The 25,507-nt window shown below is 34.4% G+C and overlaps 2 non-coding genes across 2 annotated transcripts; both read left to right on the plus strand.

The window, feature by feature from the left end:
- The first annotated feature begins 808 nt into the window (after positions 1–808).
- Positions 809–914, plus strand: LOC145621714 (small nucleolar RNA R71). Its single transcript, XR_014108523.1, has one exon. It is a non-coding gene; the product is annotated as a small nucleolar RNA R71 (small nucleolar RNA).
- Positions 915–3,534: 2,620 nt separating this feature from the next.
- On the plus strand, positions 3,535–3,640 carry LOC145621664 (small nucleolar RNA R71). Its single transcript, XR_014108484.1, has one exon. It is a non-coding gene; the product is annotated as a small nucleolar RNA R71 (small nucleolar RNA).
- Positions 3,641–25,507: the final 21,867 nt, after the last annotated feature.

Consider the following 25,507-nt stretch of genomic DNA (forward strand, 5'->3'; position numbering starts at 1 on the left):
ACCCCTATTTTGATTTGAACCATAACCTTGATTATGGTTACCACCACCATGATTATGGTTTCCATTACCTTGGTTATGATTTACATAACCTTGGTTTTGATTACCATAATTTTGGTTTTGATTACCATAATTTTGGCTTTGATTTTGGCCACTATAACCTTGGTTATGTTTACCACGAGAACCTTGATTCCCTTGGTTCCTATAACCACCATTATGATTATAGTTGTCAAAATTGCCTTGGTTTTGGTAATTCCTATTCCATTGGCCTCTTTGATTATCAAACCTTTGAACATTGTTGTTTGACACAAAATTAACATGTTCACACTCATTGTTGTCAAATTCATCAACACATTCATTGTTGCAATTGCTAGAATCATGGTCATATGATCCATATACATCACAAAACAAACATCCCATAGGCATATTATGTGAAGTAGAAGGATTTTGAGAGTTAGAAGAAGTACCTCTCCCCTTAATTTGGGAGGGAAGACTTGGAGCTTGTGAAGAGGAAGAAACACTCTCCAACTTTGCCTTGATCACCGTCATCTCCTTTCCCAAGTTTGTCATTTGAGAGGAAAGATTGTTGATGGCATTGAGATGGTCCACCGAATACAACGAAGATTGCTTACTTGAAGAATCTCTTTCCCCATCTTGCCAATCTCTATAATAAGTCACCACATCCTCTATTATGTCCACAACTTCTTCTTCGGTTTTGTTCATGATTGGACCACCGGCCCCTCCATCAAGGCATGCCTTGCCTTGAGGACTCAAACCACCGTAGAAAATTTGGATCAATTGATATGTTGGAATTCCGTGGTGAGGACACTCTCTTTGGTACTCCTTGAATCTCTCCCATGCCTCATAAAGACTCTTATTTGGCTTTTGCTTGAATCCTTGAATTAAAGATCTTGCCTCCGCCGTTTTCTTTTGACGATAGAAACGGGACAAGAAAGCTTTAGTAACATCATCCCATGTTCTCAATGAATTGGGCTTCACCTCTTTGTCTAGCCATTCCAAAGACCTTCCTAAGAGAGAGAAGGGGAACAACTTAAGGCGGATGAATTCTTGAGACACTCCATTAACCTTGATCGTGTTACAATATTTTTCAAACTCCTTAAGATGGTTCAATGGGCTCTCGTTCTTTGCCCACTATATTGTCTCCTCTCTATTAGGGTGATCATTGCCGACCGAATTTCAAAGTCGTTTGCCGGTGTAGTAGGTGGAGCTATGCCGCTCTCGAACCTATATGCACCGGGTACTCCAATTCTTTCAAGGCAACTCTTGGTTGTTCTCCCATGATTTGCTCTTGTTCAATCTCTTCTTCGCTTGAGGAACTATAATCCAAGGTCTTGTTTGCTACTCTCCTCCTTGAGAGAGTTCTTTCAATCTCCGGATCAAAGGGAACAAATGAGCGATCTCGGGACCTATGCATACAAAACTCAAAGAAAATATAAGTAGCACGACTACAAGTGTAGCCTAAAGTGTAAAATCTTTTTGTATTTTGCAAATGAAATGAAATAGACTCAACAACAACATGCACTCAAAGCACCATTCCCCGGCAACGGCGCCATTTTGATAGGAAGGAGAACGGTAGGTCGTTGGGCTACCACCCCACCCTATCAAACAAAATTTGTAACTTAACAAACCCCTATTTAGCATAGTGGTAAGTCAAGGTCGAACCTAAGGGAATGGAGGTCAAATGCACGATGCCTAAATCAAGCTATTTCGAAGTCAAGAAGGGGTTTATGGTAGAAACTAAGGCTAAACTAGGCAATGCAAAAGCTTATATGAAATCAATCTAAAGACACTAGGGCAATGGATCCACATGCAATTGTAATGGAAACGGTAATTTGGGAGGTCAAACCGACTAAGTCAAGTGATATGAAGGAAGATCATCATGTATCCAAAAGAGCATACTAAGATGGTTCACCTAGAGATCTAACTAGCGTCAACTACGCTAAACACTACCTAGGGAACGTCACAAAGCACCTCAATCGTGAAATTGCAAGTTTACTAATCAATGGTCCGTATCATAGCAAGCTTACAATGCAATCTAGTGTATTAATCAAAGATGGCCAAACCTCAATTAATCACACACATGCACATGAAATATCAACCAAATTTAATCATATCATCAACTCTATCAATTATCCCCAAATTACACTAATCCATTATTCATACATGCTTCACCATTTCCCTAGCTAGGAAACTACTCACTAGCCATAGGAATTAAGATCAAAACTACAATAATCATCAATTTCATCATCAACATAATTGAAACCAAAGATTTAACCAACAATCAATCAAAATCAATCAAAATTCAATCAATAACCAAATCAATCATCAATAACATGGAAAACTAATGAAATCAACTAAAATCAAACTTGTATTGAAATCAAGAAGAAAATCCTTACAAAACTTTGATCTAAAGATCAAATACAATGAGGAATCCTTGAGCAATCAACAAAAATCATGAGTTTCTCTCTCTAAAATTCTCCCAAAAACTAACTATCCAATTCAATCTAAAACTCTTTCTAAAAATAGGTTGAAATAACTATATATACAAAGAGGAGGTCGGTAATGACGCCCAAAAATAGACCCTCGTAAGTGCGGGCGCTCGGAGGAGAGAGAATGGTGCGCACGGGACACACCCAGACTGGTGCGCCCGCACGCACCTGGTGTGCGGCCGCACACGACCAATGTGCGGCCGCACACTCCCTTGGTGCGCCCGCACCTGGCTGGGTCTTTCCCCCTTCTTCTCTTCGTCCTAGCTCAAGCGGTGCACACATCCAGGATGATGATGATGGAGGACAAAGTAGGCAGAAACTTTCTTGAATTTCTTGAAGAGTATAAGCCATGAGGAAGGCATAAACAAAGCCTTGAAGCTTGCCCCTTGGATCCACCTTTGAGTTGGAGCTTCTTGCACCTTCTTTAGGCATGAAAACTCGTAGAGAGGAATCTCCGGAATTCTTGGACAATCAATTACCACCTACAAACAAATGATAAAAAGCAAGTAAAAGAGAAAAATAACAAGTAAACTAGAAAAAAGCATGAAATAGAGAATCTAACTACAAAAAGCATAAAATGAAGAAAACAAGAATAAAACTAAGGAAAACTAAAGAAAAGAGAGATAAAAAGAAATAAAAATCATCCAAAAAGAAATCAAATGAGTGCCATAAATGTCACTCATCACTCCCCTTAAATTGGGAGGGAAGATTCGAAGCTTGAGAAAAGGAAGAAACACTCTCCAACTTGGCTTTGATTGCGGTCACCTCCTTTCCCAAGTTTGTCATTTGAGAGGAAAGATTGTTGATCACATTTAGATGATCCACCGAATGCAATGAAGATTGCTTGCTTGAAGAATCTCTCTCGCCATCTTTCCAATCTCTATAATAGGTCACCACATCCTCAATAATGTCCACAACTTCTTCTTCGGTCTTGTTCATGATAGGACCACCGGCCCCTCCATCAAGGCATGACTTGCCTTGAGGACTCAAACCACCATAGAAGATTTGGATCACTTGGTATGTTGGAATTCCGTGGTGAGGACACTCTCTTTAATACTCCTTAAATCTTTCCCATGCTTCATAGAGACTTTCATTTGGCTTTTGCTTGAACCCTTGAATTAAAGCTCTTGCCTCCGTCGTCTTCTTTTGAGGGTAGAAACGGGACAAGAAAGCTTTTGTGACATCATCTCATGTTCTCAAGGAATTGGGCTTCACTTCTTTGTCTAGCCATTCCAAAGATCTTCCTATGAGAGAGAAGGGGAATAACTTGAGGCGGATAAACTCTTGAGAAATTCCATTGACTTTGATAGTGTTGCAATATTTTTCAAACTCCTTAAGATGGTTCAATGGGCTCTCATTCTTAGCCCCACTATATTGTCTCCTCTCAATTAAGGTGATCATGGCCGGCCGAATTTCAAAGTCGTTTGTCGGTGTTGTAGGTGGAGCTATGCCGCTATCAAACCTATATGCACCGGGCACTCCTAGCTCTTTCAAGGCAACTCTCGGATTTTCTCCCATGACTTGCTCTTCTTCAATCTCTTCTTCGCTTGAAGAACTATAATCCAATGACTTGTTAGCTACTCTCCTCCTTGAGAGAGTTCTCTCAATCTCCGGATCAAAGGGAACAATTGAACGATCTCGGGACCTATGCATACAAAACTCAAAGAAAATATTAATAGAACGGCTACAAGTGTAGCCTAAAGAGTACAATCTTTTTGTATTTTGCAAATAAAGTGGAATAGACTCAACAATAATATACACTCAAGACACCATTCCCCGGCAACGGCACCATTTTGATGGGCGCGGAAACGGTAGGTCGTTGGGCTACCTCCCCACCCAATCAAACGATATTTATAAATCAAAAAACCCCTATGGAAGTATAGTAGTAAGTCGAGGTCGAACCCAAAGGAATGGAAATTGAATGTCTATTGTTTAATGTCAAGCTACTCCGAAGTCAAGTGCGGGGTTTATGGTAAGAACTAGAGCTAAAGCTAATCAATGCAATGAACTTGTATAAAATCAATATAAAAGACACTAGGGAAATGGATCCACATGTAATTGCAACAGAGAAGGGTAATTTGGGAGGTCAAACCAACTAAGTCAAGTGATATGAGGGAAGATAAACATGCATCCAAAAGAGCATACCAAGTTATTCTCCTAGAGGTCTAACTAGCGCCAACTACGCTAAACACTAACTAGGAAACGTCACAAGATACCTTAATCGAGAAATTGCAAGCCACTAATCAATGGTTCGTATCATAGCAAGCTTAAAATGCAATCTAGTGCAACAATTAAAGATGGCCAAGCTTCATTCAATTACACACATGCACATGAATCATCAACCAAGTTTAATCACATCATCAACTCCATTAATTATCCCCAAATTACTCTAATCCATCACTCATACATGCTTAACCATTACCCTAGCTAGTAAACTACTCACTAGCCATAGAAATTAAGATCAACACTACCCTAATAATCAATTTCATCATCAACATATTAGAAAGCAAAGATTAAATCCAAAATCAATCAAACTTCAATCAAACATCAAACAATCAACAATAATATGAAAAACAAATGAAATCAACTAAAAACAAACTTATATTGAAATCAAAGATGAAAGATCCTTACAAACTTGATCAAAAGATCAATTACAATGGAATTCTTGAACAATCAACCAAAAACCATGAGTTTCTCTATCTTCAATTCTTGAGTTTCTCTCTCTAAAATTCTGATCAAAAACTAAGCAAATGAAATCTAATGTAAAAACTTCTTATCCAAAAATAGAAGGAAAATAACTATATATACAAAGAGGAGGTCGGTTATGACGCCTAAACATAGACCCACGCCGGTGCGGTTGCACGTAGGAGAGAGAAAGGCGCGCACGGAAAACATACCCAGCTGGGTGCGCCCGCACGCAGCTGATGTGCGGCCTCACGCGCCACCTGTGCGGCCGCACATCCCTCGTGTGCGCCCGCACCTTGCTGGGTGAACTTCCTCCCTTTTCTTCGTCCTAGCTCATGTAGTGCACACACCATAGGTGATGGTGATGGGGGACAAGGTAGGAAGCAAATTTCCTTGGTATTCTTGGTGAGCACAAGTCATGAAAAGTGCACAACCAAGGTCTTAAAGCTTGCTCTTCGAGTCCCTCTTGACTTGGAGCTCTTTGCACAAGCATAAGGCATGAAAGGCGATGAAAAACCATGGAAAGGAAGCTCGGGAATTCTTGGACAATCAATCACAACCTACAAATAAAAGAGAAAAAGAAAATAAAAGGGAAAAACAACAAGTAAACTAGAAAATGCACAAAATAGAGAAACTAACTATGAAAACCATAAAATGAAGAAATTAAGAGTAAAACTAAAGAAAACTAAAGAAAAGAGTTATAAAATGAAATGAAATTCATCCAAAAAGAGATCAAATGAGTGCCATAAATGTCACTCATCACTACCGCATATATGTTATATGTGCATTTTTTTTGACTTTTTATTTATTTATTTTTTGACTTTTCTATTATTAAACCCTTTTTTTAATTAGAGTCGAGTAATACTTTTTTTTAAAAAAAAATTTGAGTCACCCGGATTTTTATTCCCGTATACTGCACAGACATCAACTTGTTTTGGCCATAGCCGGAGTTCTCGAAAGTGTAATGTGCCATACCACCTATGGATCTGTAGCCCCAAGTTTTATCTATTTTTTGGTGTTGGTTTCGCTACATACATAGTCACAGATCAAAAGTTATAATTGATATACTACAGCCTGTCCAGTTTAGGTGTCTTTTTAGTATGCAACCTTTTATTTTTATTGTTATATCTTTTCGTATAAAGCTAGTCTTTGCCAAGTTCTTTAATCCATGTCAACTCGTATAAAATAGGATTATAGATTTTTATATTAATTTATTTATTTATACCCATGAACCATAACTCTTCTAGAATTCTAGTCCTCTTCCTAGTTTCTTGGATTTTTGTGCTAACCTTAACATGTGTTTTTTGTTTATGATTGTGTTTGATCTTATTTGTGACTAACAATTGCCAATGGACCGTTTTCACCTAGTAAATTGCATAAAATAAAATTGGACAAAATTAATCAAGTTAGTTTGTCTTTAAGTCTTCCGTGCAATTTGGTCCTTGCGTCCTTCGTTCTTTCATGACATCCTCATGTCTAGCCATGCGATCATACCACGATTCTTATAATCACCTAATCACTCGCGAGTCAAGTAGAGTCCACACACTTTCTTTATTTTTCGTCTCAAGTAGTGCACCATGTCGTTTATGATCGTATACTAGGTTCATGCACCTCCTTTCCCTCATAATAAAAATGAGTGGATTTTTTTCTCACCTGTTTTCAAATGTCTTTTTTTCCCCCTTCCTTTCCTATCTTGAGCAATGAGCCAAACAATTAAGTGAGTTTGTTTTATTTCACAATACTTGGTTAAGGAGAAAGGGTAGATTAATGCGGTTCGAGTCACTAACACAACAACCTCTTATACCTAAGAGGCGCACAAGGAAACCACCACAATCATCTCCATGAAGTTCATCTCTATCCCCATTTTACTTTCAACTCATGGCTTCTAAAGAAGATGTTGAGAACATTAAAAATTCCATCGAGGCACTCACTGCCATGATGCAAACTCTCACCACCAGGGTCACCCCCATGGAACAAAACAAGGTCTCTCTTCACAAGTTGAAAGAGCAAACGAGCAAGATTTCTGAGGATTTCACCTATGTGGAGCAACCAGCTACCTCTTTAAACATAAAGGACAGACTGGTAGAGAATTTCTCCACTGCTGATATCCCCAAGTTTAAGCCAACTGACAACCCAGTGTTCCATTTGAAGGCGTTCACTCCAACCATGGCTCTCAAGGGATTGGACGTAACATTATTCCCTACGATGTTCCCTCTCTTCTTAGAGCATGTTTGTCAGCAATGGTTTTATTCTCCAGATGCCGAGCACATTATAACTTGGCAAGATGTCACTAGCAGCTTCATGAATCGTTACAAGTGTAATATTCAAACTAGAACGTCTGAACGTGAACTTTCCATTCTCAAACAGAAAGAGAATGAAGGCTTCACCGCTTATCTGAACAGGTGGAGGGAAACGGCTGAACTCTTGGCAGATCCCCCCAAACAAAGAGAGATGGTTTGCCTCTTCATCTAGAACCTAACTTACACGTACAAGCAACACCTTAGGTTCTTGCCTATGAACACTTTCGAAGCTGTATACGACATTGGCATTAATATTAAGGATGAGTTAATAAAGACTACTGGTAGTAACAATAATAACACTTGGAAAAACAAGAAGAATGACCTTCCTTCCTCTTCATCTTCTAAGAACGAAAATACTACCAACAATATAAGCCAAGTTGATCTCAATGAAGTGTTAGCTCTTGATGCTCCATTGCCCAAGAAAAGGAGAACTTACACTTCTTTAGGAATGACTTATGAGGCAGCCTTTGATCGCCTTTACAATAAAGGATTGATCATACCTATTAGGCCATTTCCATATCCAAAACCTGAAGAAAGAAGCGTCCGGTAGAATCACAATGCCCATTGCAAGTTCCATCAAGGAAGGGGCCACAGTACCGATCAATGTTGGAATTTGAAAGACGTCATTCAAGACTTGGTGGATGCAAAGAAACTTCCTGTTCTTTTTCAATTTATTCATTCCCTTTTCCCTATTTAAATCTAGCATAGTTTTCCCTTTCTGTTATTTTATCATTGTGTTTATTTATTCACCATTTTCGTCAATAATATGAGCACTTTTTTTTATATCTCGATCAAGACTTTCTTATAAAAAAAACAAAAATAATAAAAAAATAAAAATCAATTGCCAAACTAAACACGAGGTATACCAATGATTTGAGGCACCTTTGCAACCTTGTCATTCCCCTTAAACCATCAATCACATATATCCATTTCTTCAATAAACAATTTTGAGCCTCATCCAATGCTTGGCCTGCATTTCTTCAACCCACATCCACCTAACCTTGGGATGGGAAGGTGTGTAATTTGTGTGACATTCAAACGCAGGTAAAAAAAAACCGTAAAGTTACAATAAAACAATGTCTAAGGGCAAGTGTTCCAATGTCTTTGTTATGAGCACGTGTCAAATTGCGTCTCTCTTCGAGTGCTTGGTACCGTGCTTGAGAAACATGAGTGAGTGATGGACTGCATGACTGAGATTACCCACATTGATTTAAAAGAACAAAAAAAAGAAAATAAATTCAAAGCGAAAAATGTGAAAAATAAAACTTGTGAATTTTAAATTTTCAAATTCACAATTACACAACCTTGGGGGGCTTCTCTCAGGTCTTGAGTCTTTTACCCATTTCTTCCTTAAACCATCAGCTTAACCAAATTACAACCCTTGAAAGACCTCTTTGAGGTATACATAGACTTTTGCAAAGTTTGGTTAAAGTTACGTTCGACCTGATTCCTAACGGATACGTAGGCAACCTCACATCGAGGTGCGGCCACATTCATATTCATATCAATGCATGATCGGGTCAAAGAATACCCAATGCTTACCTTACCCATTTAGAGCTAGACTTGGGGGCTTGAACCCAAATCACTTAGCTTACCTAGCCTATAGCGGCATCATCTTTGACCCTTTTTACATCTATTTCCATCACCAAAGCCTTTGCAACCTCACCTTAGTATCACTCTCACATACATCACTCACGCATACATGGCTATATCCCCCTTCCCTTTGGAACCTCATATCATGAAATCTTGTTTCAACACTGTCATGTTGCATCATTTTTCAAGTAAAAATAAACATTGTATACTTGCTTAGCTTCTAGACCTCAACAATATTCACTGTTTAATGCATCGCATATCGTGCTTAGCTCCTTGACCTAAGCAACATTTATTGTGCAATAATAATCGATCATTTCATATATATACGTGCTTATCTTCCAAACCTAAGAGAAGTTCAAGATCGTTTCTTTACACCCATATGATGCGTAGCTCCATGATCTAAGTTCATTAATCTATCGTGTCATATGATGTAATTGTCCTAAGCCTCCTGGCCAAAGAACATGCATCATGCATAAATTATCTTCAAGAAAAGCACTTCAATCCATGTGATTCATTTCGTCTTGCTCAACAAGGAAGTTCAAAGCTTCTTCCCTTTTTCATGTCGTTTCATTTGCAGAAGTTCAAAAACTTTGGCAAAAATTTTCTCTTCGAAGGAAGTTCGAAAACAAAACTTCATTTTTCACGTCTTTCTTTTTTGGGAGAAAGTCGGTACCCTCCACTCATGAGAAATATAACGGAAAATTTTTGCTTTTGTATTTTTGGTTGCTTGTGTCTCTGCACACACTCACTCAATACACACACAATCATAAGTCATACACATGTCATGTCATGTCAAGTCAATCTTGGTCAAGTCAATTGGTCAACTCAATCATAGTCTATACGAGTCCCTTTAACTCAATCATAGTCTATACGAGTCCCTTGGAAAATTTATTTTTGCAGGTGTTTGTTACATCCCACGTTCGAGGACAAACAAACCATCAAAAGCCCACGTTCAGGGACAAGCGAACCATCTACAGCCCACGTTCGGGGAGAAGCAAACCATCTACAGCCCACGTTTGGGGACAAGCAAACCATCTACAGCCCACGTTCGCGGACAAGCGAACCATCTACACCCACATTCGGGGACAAGCGAACCATTTAATAGCCCACGTTTGGGACAAGCGAACCATCTACAGCCCACGTTTGGGGACAAGCGAACCATCTATAGTCCACGTTTGGGGACAAGCAAACCATCAGCAGCCCACGACGTTCGGGGACAAGAGAACCATCTACACCCACGTTCGGGGACAAGCGAACCATCTACAGCCCACGTTCGGGGAGAAGAGAACCACCTACAGGCCTACAGCCCACATTCGAGGACAAGGAATCATCTACAATTCACGTTCGGGGACAAACAAACCATCTACATCCCACGTTCTGGGACAAGTGAACCATCTATAGCCCACGTTTGGGGACAAACGAACCATCAACAACCCACGTTCGAGGATAAGCAAACCATCTACAGCAGCGAACCATCTACAACCTCGTTTAGGAAAAAGCGAACCATCATCATTTTAGTGATCATCTCCCAAGGGAAGACAATTCACGGCGCAAGGTTCTCGATACACAAAGACTTGTAATCTCATCATTAGAAAAGATTTTCCTCGGGCATGGAAATTTGTCGTTCTCTACCACTTCTCAAGGCGAAGAGTCAGTGATTATATCCTCTATTAACTTTCCTCAAGCATGAAAAGTATCACACCAATCTTCATCCGGTGGATTTCTTCAGGTATCAACGTATACAGAGTAATTTAGGATTGCAGAACGTCTTAAATCATTCTCCGTCCCTATCGACAACTTTGACTATTGTTTTTGAAATTGTCGTTTCTACAAATTCAGTCAAAGTGGGGGCTTTTGTAGACATCTTTCACCGCCATTATTGGTCAGGTTGAGTATTTAATCTTTGGAGTGCTTAAATCCATATTTCCATTCAATATATTTGGTAAACCAACCTAATTCTTAACCTATTTCCCCAAACTATAGCTTGTTTCCCTCTTTTCGTATCTACAACACAAAACCGAGAGAATCGCATATTATGGCTATATAATTTTGATCCAATTATTATTTGGTTGTATAGTCCTTTTAAAAAATCTTTCTAAAAATATATCATAAGCCCAATTCCGATATAAAACGAAGAAGATATGAGCCAAACACTCAGCCCAAAACCGACACCCTTCTGCTAAAACGGCCATATCATAAAATATGCAAATTAATTTGACCTGATTCTAATTGGGTTGGCAATTAGACTTGAAAAGAATTCCAACAGTATATTATATGCCTTGTTCCGAGTTACAGATCAAAAGTTATCATAGTTTTAATAACGCGTAAAAAAACTGGAGTTACCGCGCAACAACTAAATTGTCGCGTCATGGCAATTGCTGACGTGTCATGGTGCCTGGTACCATGTCGCAGTACACATACCGTGAAATGGCGCTTTTTCGTGTCTATTCCGCGTTTTTCTCATGCGCTTATGAACTTGGACGCATTTTGGGAATACTATACACCGTGACACGGTGTGTTATACCGTGCAACGTTGGACAATGACCATGTCATGGCAGACACTGACCGTGTCACGGCACCCAAATTAGGGCTTTTATCCTTTCTAGGGTTCCGTGTGAACCCCCTGATCATTCCCTTTATAAATACAGACCTGATTTTTGCAGTTTAGGGTACCAAAAATCATTCTCTCTCTCCCTACACCAAAAATAATTCTTTTTCTCCCTCTTAGCCTAAACACTAGCCTCCTTATTCTTCAATAGTACTTCCCCTAAGCACTCCGAGGAGTCCATACAACACCGGATCGGTTCTGTCCTTAAACCAAGGCATGAAAGGTAGAAGTAATTGAGGGTTTGGACCAAATCAACTCTACTTTTATTTAATTTAATTTTCATTTGATTTATTATTTATTGAAGTTACTAACAATTTATTCATGATGTAGAAATTCAATGAAACACTAAAAGTAAGTAATTAATCACTTAATTACTCTAATTATTATTCTTTGTTCCTATTATCATGATTAGGGTTATTACTATTATTTTAATTGACTAACGATTTATTATTGAATTGCTTCCAATATTAATGTTTATTCTATTATTATTATGATCACGCTTAATAAGATAATTTTGACAACCGGTTTAGGTTCCCTTAATCTTGTTGTTAATCGAGTTATCACAATATTTTAGAATAATGTGTTTCATTAATATTCAACCAACTACTCATAATAATAGTTTGGAGCGAATTGAATATTTTATTTGACTGCCTTTGAAATCGCAGGAATACTTTTCACTATAAGAATCGAGTATTGGCCAATACGAGCGAATGTGACTCCAGGACTCACTTCGTACCATCATCCCCGATCCTCCTTTCGTGATTCCAAACCATATGGAGTTAGTAATCTCATGGATAATGAATGGGATGTAACCTTCACGGGTCAATCGTTGTTGCCTATCGTTGTCCCTTATTCGTGGTTGCTTTTATGATCTGTGAACGGTTTACAAGTTCCTTAAAAACATGTTTACGACTCCCTACTTTACTTGTCCCTAATCGTATATGTCAAATCCCACTTCCTATGAGTGCTAAGCATATTCATACATGCTTAACTTAGGCGCATTTCAAACGACGCCTACAAGATTTGATTTATATAATTGCAATTTGATAATCTTGTTTTAATTCGTACTTTTAATATAGCCAATTGATTGTATGTTAAAGGTATTGATATATTAGCGGGAGTGAAATTTCAATACTAGTTCGTGGTATTATCAAACGTCAAGTAGTATAATTTTCGAAATAGTTACACACTTGAGGTAGTCATTTTCCTATTATTAATGAGTTTATTTCGATTGTTGTGATCACGAGAGTAGACATAATATTAATTTAAATATACATTTTTTACCTTGGGAGGGGAGACTACATATTATTGGTAATTCGATCATTGCTATGTTATATTTGTTCAACCCTGCAATTAGTTTAACTTCATTGTAGAGAGTATTTGACGAAACTCGAAACCTAGAACTATTTCTAATTCTTGTTTATCGTTTTTATTAGTTTGTAATTTTAATCGTTTAGAGTTTTAGTAGTACTTTTCTCATTATTTTTTCGTCGTCTGAATAATATTTTATTTTTTTAATTTGTTAGTTGAGTAGACCTCCTTGTGGATACGATACCTTACACACCCTATATTTATAGTAATTTAGTAGTACTTGTGGTAGATTTAGGCCCCACCAAGTTTTTGGGGTCGTTGCTGGGGAGGCAATAATCAATATCATACCATACAAACTTTCGTATTAATCTAGACTTTATTTCTAATTCTTCTATTTTTAGACCGTATTTTTTTCATATATTATTTATGCTAGTTGTTTATTTTCTGTTTTTGAGTCATTTGCAGTCTAAAAAAATATTTGTTACTGCTATATTGCTACTGCAGGAAAAAAAAATATTTTTTTTCTGCCTATTATGAGTTTCTGTTTCTGTTTTAATTTTAGCATTATAGTCTACTTTTTATTGTTATTGTAAATGTGTATGCCACGTACTAATTGTTCTTTATCCAGAAATCGAAAGAACGTTGCATGCATTAGGAAACTCTAGATTTCTAAACAAGAACCTTTTATTCCTAAATTGGAGTCGCTTTTCTCATAAACTAACAATATGGTAGAACCACCAGCAAAGATGTTATGTGAGTATGCAATGTCTGATGCAAGTTCAACCTCTGCAAGTATAGTAATTATAAGACCTTCTTTTGAAGCTAATAATATTGAACTTAAGCCTGCTTTAATTCATATTGTTTAGTAAGATCAATTTGGGGGATCACTTATTGAATGTCCATTATAACATTTAGCTAATTTTCTTGAAAAATGTGACACAATTAAGCTAAATAGGGTAAGTGAAGATGCTAGTAGACTTAGGTTGTTTTCATTTTCATTAAGAGACAAGTCAAGGAAATGGTTATCTTCTAAATCGTTTGATCCTTTCATTACTTGGACTTCTTTATCTCAAGCTTTTCTTAATAAATTTTTCCCACCTGCTAAAACAGTTACATTGCGTAATGATATTACTGATTTCACTCAAAATGTATTAGAGCCGTTATATGAGTCTTGGGAAAGGTTTAGAGATTTGCAACATCAGTGTCCTCACCATGGAGTACCTAATTGCCTATTTGTGCAAACTTTTTATGATGGCTTAAATCACTCCATTAGAAGTATTGTAGATGCTGCAACAGGTGGTGCTTTAATAAGACTACAGAAGAAGCTAATAAGTTATTAGAAGAACTTGATTTTTATAATTATGGTTGTTCTAGTGAAAGATCAATTTCTAGAAAGAGTACAAGAATGTATGATGTGGATAGTATAACATTTAAAATGCTAAGGTTGATTATTTGACAAATATTTTCAGTAAAATGAGTAATGTTAGTCTTATTTCTAGTGCTAATTTGTTTTGTGATATTTTTGTGGGTGCACATTCTAGTAATGATTGTCCTAATTTTAAACAAGTACAATTTCTTTCTAATTATAATCGATTACAAAATGACCCCTACTCTGAGACTTATAATCATGGCTGGAAGAATCACCCTAATTTTTCCTGGAGAGATCAAGGAAACCGAGGTAATAACCTTAGACTACAAAACTCATTTGGTTTCGCACAAAGACAACAACAACCGCAACAGGAGAGACCTTCATGGAAATTAACTATGGAAAAACTTGCTAATGCTACTTCTGAGAGAATTATAAAATTGGAAAATAAGGTTGATCAATTGGCTAATTCAACTAAAAATATGGAAGTTCAAATAGGGTAAATAGCTAATTCTATTAATTCTAGGAGTTAAGGAAGTTTTCCTAGTAAAACTGAGGTTAATCCTAAAGAACAATGTAATTCTGTCACCTTAAGAAATGGTAAAATACTTGATAATGTAAAAGTTCAATTTAAAACCAGAGAGATGGTAAGTTAAAATGCCAAGAATGAAATTAAAAAGCAACTTGAAAATAACAATGATGATTATTATAAACCTATTCCTATTAAGCTATATGTACCACCAATTCCTTTTCCTCAAAGACTTGTGCAAAACAAAGTGGATAATCAATATGAAAAGTTTTTGAAAATGTTTAAACAACTAAAAGTTAATGTTCCGTTTGTTGATGCTTTTATGCAAATACCCTCTTATGCCATATTTCTCAAGGAAATCATGTCTAAAAAGAGAAATTGGAGGACTATTAGACTATTGCTTTAAGTGAAGAATTTAGTGCTGTAATTCAACAAAAGCTTCCACCTAAATTGAAAGACCCTAACAGCTTTTCTATTCCTTGCACTATTTGTGAGATTAAATTTTCCACAACCTTATGTGACTTAGGTGCAAGTGTCTCACTCATACCATTGTCTATTTACAAGAAGCTAGGCCTAAATGATTTAAAACACACTACCGTGTCTTTACAACTTTCTGATAGATCCATTAAATATTCACTTAGAGTAGTGGAAAATGTGCTAATGAAAGTTGATAAGTTTATCATACCTATTGATTTCATATTCTTGATATGTATAAGGATGTTAATGTTACTATTATTCTAGGAAGACCATTTTTAGCTACTGTTGGTACTATAATTGATGTTAAAAATGGTAAGCGAACTTTTAATATTGGTGAAGAAGAGGTGCATTTCAATTTGTCTCAACCAACAAAACATTCTCTTGTTTCTAATCATATGTTTAGAGTTGATGAGATCACTGATTTAGATAGAAATTCAATAGATTTTGTTTCTGAAAATACCCTCAAAGTATGTCTATCAAGTGTAGGCACAACTCAAGATGATTATGCAAACTTAATAAGGATTCCAGGGGCGGATCTATGTAGGTGCATGGTGAGTCACATGACTCACCAGCAAAAAAATGGTTTTTTTAAAAAAAAAAATATCAAAGAGACCGCCTATTGATAGATAGGCGGTCTCTTTGCTGCTATTGCTACCTAGCACTTTGTCAGATACACAGATTTTTTTAAATAACAAATACTAACTGGTCACTTTCTACTGACATTGAATTTGTTTGTTGCTCTGTTTTCATTTTTCATTAAAGAGACCTGTTATGTTTCATAACAGGTCTCTTAAGTTATCTCACTATTTTTTTTTTTGTATTCCGTATAATTTTTTTAATAATTCTTGTTTCCATTTATACTATATTTGTGCAACCAATTTTTATGTTTTCCCACAAAGCTTATCAATTAAGTGAAAAGTTATAAAGTTAATTTAATGTAATAATTTTATAGTACTATTAGTTTGTAACATGTTATTTATTTGGAGTACGTACTTTCGACTTGTAAGATTGAATTTTTAAGTACTATTGTAGTATGGATTTTTATGTCCTATTTTCGGATTGAAATCATTTTGGTGATATTTGTATTATATATATATATATATATATATATATATATATATATGTATATGTATATGTATATATATATGTATATGTATATATATATGTATATATATTAATATATGTATATATACATACATATGTATATATATATACATACATATGTATATATATATACATACATATGTATATATATATACATATGTATATATACATACATACATACATACATATGTATATATACATATATATGTATGTATATATACATATATATATATATATATAATTTTTTGATTGAAACAAGTGATCATTTATATTGATGGTGACTCACCAGTTTAAAAATCCTAGATCCGCCACTGGAAGCATGTCACCATGGAAGAAAAGAGGTAATTCTGATGTTTTGGAGATAACTGACAAGCGATCTAAACCTTACCTGCGTGGTGAGATGGTGCCTAAAGAAGTGAATGACTTCATAGAAGATCCTGGTTAACAACGGTAATGGTAGTCAGGCTCGTGACTTAAAACACGCGCTACTTGGGAGGCAACCCAATCTCTTTTCCATTTCCTTTACAGAATTTTGTTTAATTTCTCTCCTTCTTATTTTATTTTTTTCTATTTATTTTTCTATTTTGCTTTGTTGTTCATAATGCAATAAAGATGGTGACCTAGACACTTCTTTTTGAAGAAAATATATAGCTCTGCTAGAATATGTTGCTTCAGGGACAGCTGTTATGTGTCGTGTGGCTGCTTATTGCTAATTTCAGTTACTTTTCAAAGTCTAAAATGCTGCCCTCTTATATTCACATTCAGCGGAGCTGTTAAGATTTTCTGATGTGTTTACACTAAAGGAACTAGCTTCAGATTTTGCCATCAGGTTGTCTTTTTCCTTATTTCCCATCTAAGTATTTTAACATTGAGCATGCTAATACTAATCCTACTTTCTGCTCTTCATTTCTGGTTATAACATTGAGGACAATGTTGATTAAGTATGGGGGAGAGATAGAAATTTGTTGCAAATGCCTTCTGTGTTTTGAGTTATACTTAGTTTTGTTCCATGTTGCCATGTATGAAGCATGGTTGGCTTTTTGTGCAGGCTTTTAGTTGATTTGAAATTTTTTTGCAGAATTGTCATGAAAAAAAAGTTTTTTTTTTATTGCCACTAATTGACTTGTTTTGGATCAATAAGAAAAAAAATACATGTTATGTAAAGATAGAATAAGTAATTCATTGACATTGTTTGTGACTTTGTAGTAAGATGGATTGTTTTTCCCTTATGCAATGAATTCCGAAAGGAGGGCCATAAACCTCGTAAGACTCAATTTTCTATATATATATTCTTCTTCTTGATTGCTCAAATTAGGACTTGCATATTAGCTTCCTAAGACCAAAGACCAAGGTGTATGATAAATGTATTATTTTTCTTTCATGATTAGAACCTTCATAACTAAGGCTCACTCATTTTTTTTTCTTTTACATTTTTACCTGTTGCTTAGCCTTGTTGTGCCGCAATATCCTCTTTTGACTAATTCTACATTACAAGCTTATGGTCTTTACCTATGCCTTGCTAAAAGGAGTGATCTTATTATTGAGTTATGTCGTAAGTTTTGTAATAGATGAGGGAAAAAAAATAAAAAGGATGAAAAGGAAAAAAAAAATAGCCTTGAAAGAAAAAAATGAAAAGAAGGGTCGAAAAAATTAATAAGTTGAGAAAAAAAGCAAAAATATTGTACGATCGAAATAAGTTGAAATGATGAATGTAGGATGAAAAAAGGGGTTATAGTTTAAAAATTGGAGTACAGTGATGGTGTATTAGTAAGAGTTGAATATGATCTCCATTTCTAAAGGTTGTGTACTACTCTTTTAGCTTGACATTTTTACCACCACATTCCTAAATATTCAAACCCTTAACCCTAGCCTCGTTAATACCATATGAAAGTCCTTTTGATCTACATATGCTATTGGTCTACAAATTGGTGGAGGGTTAGATTTTGTGTAAGTCTTGATGAGGAAAACAAAGGAAGGCGGCATTGGTAGCCGAATTGTTGCAGAATGAGGTGGTTATTGCTGACGTACAATTGGTGGCTGATTGCTGGTGCTCTGTTGGGGGAACAGGGGAAGTGCGTGACAGCCTGTTAGAGGAGTTGGTGTTGTACTGCTGCTTTGTGTGAGTTGGTGGTGCAAAGCAGTGTGGCTCGCTCAAATTTTGCTTGTTCATCACCAAAACTAATGAGAGGGCAGCAACTTGAACTTGGAATATTTACCTACAAAACACAAATAAAAGTTAGGGCGAAAACAAATAAAAATAAAACTAAACTAAGACTACGAATTAAGAACTAAAAATATGAAAAACTAAAAAAAAAAACAACGAAAATCGAAACGAGTTATTGAAATGGAAAATCAAAGAAAAATAAGAAAATTATGGGAAAATTATGAAAGAAAATTATAGGAAATTATGATAGAAAATATAGAAAAATGACCTAAATCTTATCCTTTTGAGCGCCATAGACGCTCATCAGCAGCAGCCACGGACTATTTCCGAGCAGCAACAGTCAAAATTGGTGTTTATTCTTTCCCTTGTTTAATTAATTTCATTCTAATTGCTATACTTTGTTACATTAGTTTGTCAATTATGGATTTTTCATTATCAAATAGATTGTTTGTTCTCTTAATCTCCATGTCTGGATAAACTTGTTTGTTCTAGGTTAGGGAGGTAGTATCTTATTATCTATCAATGATTTGAATTATTTTGTTCGGGTTTGATTTATATAATTGCAATTTGATAATATTGTTTTAACTCGTACTTTTAATTTGGCCAATTGATTGTATGTTGAAGGTAGTGATTGATTAGCGGGTGTGAACTTTTAATTCTAGTTTGTGGGATTATCAATCGCCAAGTAGTATAATTTTATAAATAGTCATACACTTGGGGTGGTGTTATTAAATTCCAATTCTTAATGAGTTTATTTCAATTTCAATTATTGTGATCGCGAGAGTAGACATAATATTGATTTGAATGTAAGTTTTCTACCGTGGGAGAGGAGACTACTTACTATTGATAGTTCGATCATTGCTATGTTATATTTGTTCAACCCTGCAATTAGTTTAAATTCATTATAGAGAGTATTTGACGAAATAAACCTGCTAGAACTATTTCTCATTCTTGTTTATCGTTTTTATTAGTTTTCAATTTTAATCGTTTAGAGTTTTAGTAGTACTTTTCTCTTTTTTTTTTTTTTTGTTGTCTAAATAATATGTTAGTTTCTTAATTTGGTATTGAGTAGACCTTCTTGGGGATACGATATCTTGGTCACCATGTAATTGACCTGTACACTTGCGGTAGATTTAGGCCCGACCACTTAATAATAGTTTGGAGCAAATTGAATCTTTGTTTGCATGACTTTGAGATCGCTAGAAATACTTTTGATTATAAGAATCGAGTAGAAGCCAATAAGGCGAATGTGATTCCATGACTCACTTCGTAGCATCACCTCCGATCCTCCTTTTGTAATTTCGAACCATATGGAGTTATTAATCTCATAGATTATGAATAGTGTGTAACCTTCACGGGTGAATCGATCTTGCCTATCGTTGTCCATTATTTGTGGTTGCCTTAAATGATCCGTGAACGGTACGGTTTACAAGTTCCTTAAAAACTTGTTGGCGGCTCCCTACTTTGCTTTATCCTTAATCGTATTATGTTAATTCCCACTTCATATGAGTACCAAGCAAATTCACAACATGCTTAAGTAGGCGCGCTTCGATCGATGCCTATAATAAAGATTATTTACTTTAACAAAATATGATAGGATTTATATTGTAAAAAAAAATGAGTATAAGATAAACTATTAATGACTAGGGAGAATAGTTTTGTTCTTTTTTTTCTTCTTTAGATTAAGCTTAAGTGAGAAAGAAAAACGAGACATTAATGTGAAAAGGAGGTGCAATTTTTTCTTGGTTTGTTGTGTATTTCTTAACATAATCATTGACAATTATTTGGGTAATTGTTTCCTAAAAAGGGGGATATAAGGCAGTTTTTTTTTTTTTTTTTTTTTTTTTTTTTTTTTTTTTTTTTTTTTTTTTTTTTATAGTGAAAACAATCCTTTCATAACCTTTTCTTACCTGTCTTACATCCTATTAACAGCGAAGATGAGCAGTTTATGGTTTTTTTTTTTATTATATGTTCATTCATCTCAATTGCCTGCCTTTTTTTTTCAGGTGTTGCAAAAACTCTTTTCAGAAAGTTTTTTGGGTAATTTTCTATTCTATTATCTTTTATGGTTTTTGTTAAAGCATGTATATCCTGTTTTTTCAAGGTTATTTTTTTCTTTTTTTTTTTTAAATTAGCATGAGGTTTAAGTTCTTGTTAACCTTAAATTTATATTCATATGGTTGTGTTTATTACCTTCTAATATTTTCTATTTGTAGTTGTTGTTTATGTGACTATTTTTATATTGTAATTAATGTTTGATTAGTTTTTTTAAGTATTTATTCTATAATTATGAAAACTACTCCATTTTTTTTGCTTACCTTTTTTTTATTCTAATAGAAGTTTATAAAATTTCTTTTTAATTTAAGAGTTATGGTCGTTAATTATACAAAAGTTAAGTTCCTAAACGTGTTTTTGTTCTCCATGCTATTGTAGCACATTATTTGCTTTAGTTTTAAATTTCTCTTTGGAAATATTTTGATTTGCTGTTTAAATGGTTAAACTAAATTGAAAATTTATCCACAAAAATTGTTATGTAAATTTTTTTAAATATCTCATATCTTTTACATTTTATTCTCAATCTAATGTGCCCCTTACTACTATTAATCTCTTATAGCTATGGTTCCAAAAGTTTCTAATTTCATTTATTCCATTTCAATGGTGGTACATCCAAACTAGTTCTCTACATCAATAGACTACCAAAATATATATATTTTATTTTAAACAAATTACTAACCCTTTGTCATTAATAATGTCGTCCTCCCCTCCTACACATCTTCTTAATATTTTTAACACCCTCAACAACACCATTGAACCATGATATTCTTCTGAATTTTACTTTCTATAAATTCTTACCACCATTATCAAAGGAAATAAAAATAATAAAGAATAATTAGAGCAAGATGAAAATATAGTTTACTTAGCGACGATGAGTTAATAACAAATGTAAGAGCATAAATCAGGTTACAAAAAAATATTTTTTTTTTTTTTGGTAATCTACCCGATTCACTATATGGGCTAATCCGGATTTGGGGAACAGTTCTGGGTGGTTAGGTTTCAGTCCCTTCCCAATTGTTATTGCGGGGGATCGAACACGGGTCCTCCCCACCAAGTGTAGTTCCAATCACCCTTACACTTACAACCAATGTGACATTACAAAAGAGAGATAATTTTTATCGTTTATTAATTATGATGCTTCATTATATAGAATTACTCATCCAACATCAATTAGTTATTGAATTATTCAAATATAATACAATTAGTGCATTGTCATCTTGACAAACTTTTTTTAAAAATCAAAATTTGAAAGTCCTTAAGAATAACAATTTTGACATGGGATGATTCTACAAATCATGCTATATATATTTATATATATTTTTCTTTGTTTTATAAAGTTCGATTTCATAATTGCAAGTTGTTTTAATTTTTTCCCTAACTCAACTTATCATTGCTTTTTGGACTGGCTGCTAAAGATTATGCATGTACAAATGAAGAAGACATACTTCCTCCGCTCTTTTTTACTTGGCCCGCTTTGACTTTTACACCATTCACCACCTTTATTTGATTGTCTTTTGTGTATAATATGTAGGGAAAAATATATTCATATGAGATTTTTTAAAATTTGTTTCAATAAGTACTATCATAATATTTATCTTTTATAATTTAATCGTTAAAAATTTTGTATTAGCAAGCGTGATAAAAGAAATTGGCCAAGTAAAAAAGAGCAGAGTAAATATAAAAGATGTATAAGTTGCACACTCTATCAGACTCATCTTTCAAGTTAATAAATTTCTCAAACTACATTTTACATACCAATGGTAATTAATTATTGAAAGCCTTTAAAAATTTACCCTTATATGTTTTGGACACAAATATTAATAAATCAATACAAATTTTATGTTAGCTTTAATTTTACTATTTTTAGTCTTTTGTTAAATGGGAATTTTAAGGAAAATATCAATTTACAAAATATTTTTAATTGATAGATCACGAATAAACTTCTTATTGCTATTTGATAAATTTGACTTATAATTATAGAACTTTACTTAAATGAAATTGAGGATGTATAAAATAATGAGGGAAATGTGTGAAAATTAGTGTACAAGGTGGTGATGGTCTTACCATCAAAAATAAGTTGCCCTAGCAAAGTATTCTTAACAAAAAAATAAAAAAAGGAAAAAAAAATAATTAAAAATACTTTATCATGTATTCATGTTCTTTTATGCTAATTTTAATGATTATGATCCCATCATCATTAGCCATTATCATTATTTCAGCAAAATAGTTAGGAAAATCAATATTATGCTATACATTTATGCACTTAATATATGCGCTTCTTTGTAATATATCTATTGTAGGTATTGCAACAACTCTTCTCGACATCTAACTTCTACAAGGTGTTGAGGTAATCCTGGCTTCTCTATGTGTGTGTGTTCTCAAACATGCATTTTTCTCTACCCCGTAATTTTTTTTTATTATGTTAAGCATCACAAACTATTTTTTAATATTTCAAATAAGGTTTGATAAGCCTTAAAGTTTATGTTAATGTTATGTTATCCTCAAACTATTCAGTTTGTGGTTTGAATTACCTAATTTGTTATATTTTATAGCTATTATCAATGAACGTGAATCGTGATTTCCACAACGAAAATATATATCTTTTATTATTAATCATCAATATAATAAAATTTTATAGAAATTTTATTTTAAATGAAGAATTTTCTAAATGTGTTTGGTTAGCAATATAGTAAGTTGAAATTCTCATGAATTTTAATTTTCCTAGGAGGGAATTGATAATATACGTCCCATGGTTTACCTAGGGGGAGGCTAGGTAATGTACTTTCCCATAAATTATCAATTCCTTTGCTTGTATTTTTTAATTATCAACCAAACAAATACACGTCTCATCAATTACCATGTAATTTCTTTATTTTTTAAATTCGGAAAAATTGGTAAAAATAATTTCAACATTAACGTAATCACTTTAACTAATTCCAATTTTTAATTATTTTTAAATAATCTGAAATTGGGGATGTATTCGCTTTTATTGGTCCCAATTGGTCATCAACTTGATATACCTAGGACACGTGGCAATACATGATGAGTTCAAAAATTAATTTTTTTATAAAAATATAGTTAAAAAAAATCAAAATAATCATAAAAATAAACTTGCGACAGCCCTTTCAAGCCCCCTACCAACTCCAGCAACCCCTCTTTCCAAGTTTTATCCCTCGGATCCCCAATATTGGCCAGCGAACCCGGACACCTACCCATCCCAGCCCTTATCGGCAAACACTCAACCACAGCTTGACCCCAGCGAATCCCAACCCTCGGCGGCCCCATTCCCTAGCCCACCCATTTAGCCTCCCTCCTACATCTAACCACCAAACCCCACCACCTCCTTTTCCCAGCTACCTCACTCCCCTTCTACGACTCCAAAAACCCTACAAAAGAGGTGTTCTAAGCTAGGGAAGGAAAAAAAAAGGTGGTTTTCGAGGGGTGGGGGTTGAAATTGTGCCGACATGGTCATGGGTTGGAGAGAGTAGCAGTTTTGGGAGGTGGGTGAACGGGGAGAGGGGCAGTTGTATCTTAGAGGTAGGGGTAGGGAGGTGAGGTTGTCAAAGGGAGGATGAAGGTATTGGCTAATTGTTTTTATTAAAATAAATCCATTTTTTCAATTATTCTCATCTTGATACGTGTCCATTAAACCATAAAAAAAATCTATTTAACAGGTTACCACTCAATTGGGACTAATACAAGCGAATACAATCCAAAGTTCAGATTATTTAAAAATAATCTAAATTTGAGATTATTTAAAGCGAATACATGAATGTTAGGATTATTTTTATCGATTTTTCCTTTTTTAAAATCAAAAAAATATATATAATCAAGTAAAAAAACATGGCTACATTTTCTTCCTTGTTGTAACAAATAGGTGGACTTCCTATACTGATCTAGATCTACTAACCTTTCTTTGAACAAAAGTTACCCATTTTATGTTGTCAGCCAATCAATACCTTTATACCTTAATGCTTCTCTTTTTTTTTTTTATTTTTTTTTTTTTTTTATGGTGGAGTATATGTAGTGCTGAAAATGCTGTCATAAGAATATCGCATTCATAACTATCTAAAATTTTAAATTGTATTATTGTAAAAGAAACCAAGATTATAATAAATTTTTTAGAATATGTCATGTACTATTTTTTTTTTATGCATCACTTTCTAAAAATGGATGTATCATATAAAATGTATCATTTCCTTTTTAGTTGATAAATTCTCCATATCTCTCTCAAATCCCATGGATCATCCTCTCTCTCTCTCTCTCTCTCTCTCTCTCTCTCTCTCTCTCTCTCTCTCTCTCTCTCTCTCTCTCTCTCTCTCTCTCTCTCTCCCCAAAAACTTTCTTTGGAGCTCACATTTTTAAAGATGATCCATCCAAAAAGAAAAATAAAGGAGATTAGCTAGAACCTAACAAGATTGAAAAAATTCAACTAATTTTGTTGACTCAAATATCCAAATCTAAATCATTTTTAAGTTCATATTATCTTATTCTAATATTCCGATCTCTTACTATTTTTTTTTCTTGTCAAAAAAAAAACTTTAATTAGGTTGCTTCAAACTTATTTTTATTTACAAGAATATATATTAATTAAAAATCCTACTATTTTATGTTGGCCAGGTACTAACAAGTCACGTATCTTATATTTTTATGTGAAAAAGTCACTAAAAGTTATCTATCAACATACTAAACATTCATTTATTAATTTTTAGAAAATTGACTAGCATAATGCAACTCATTCGCCCAAAATAATATCAACTTTAAATTATTTTTTAAAAATCCGAATTTTGATATAAATTTGCTTTCAA

Source organism: Chenopodium album, chromosome 27 (assembly GCF_948465745.1).
Source record: "Chenopodium album chromosome 27, dcCheAlbu1.1, whole genome shotgun sequence".
Taxonomy (NCBI): domain Eukaryota; kingdom Viridiplantae; phylum Streptophyta; class Magnoliopsida; order Caryophyllales; family Amaranthaceae; genus Chenopodium; species Chenopodium album.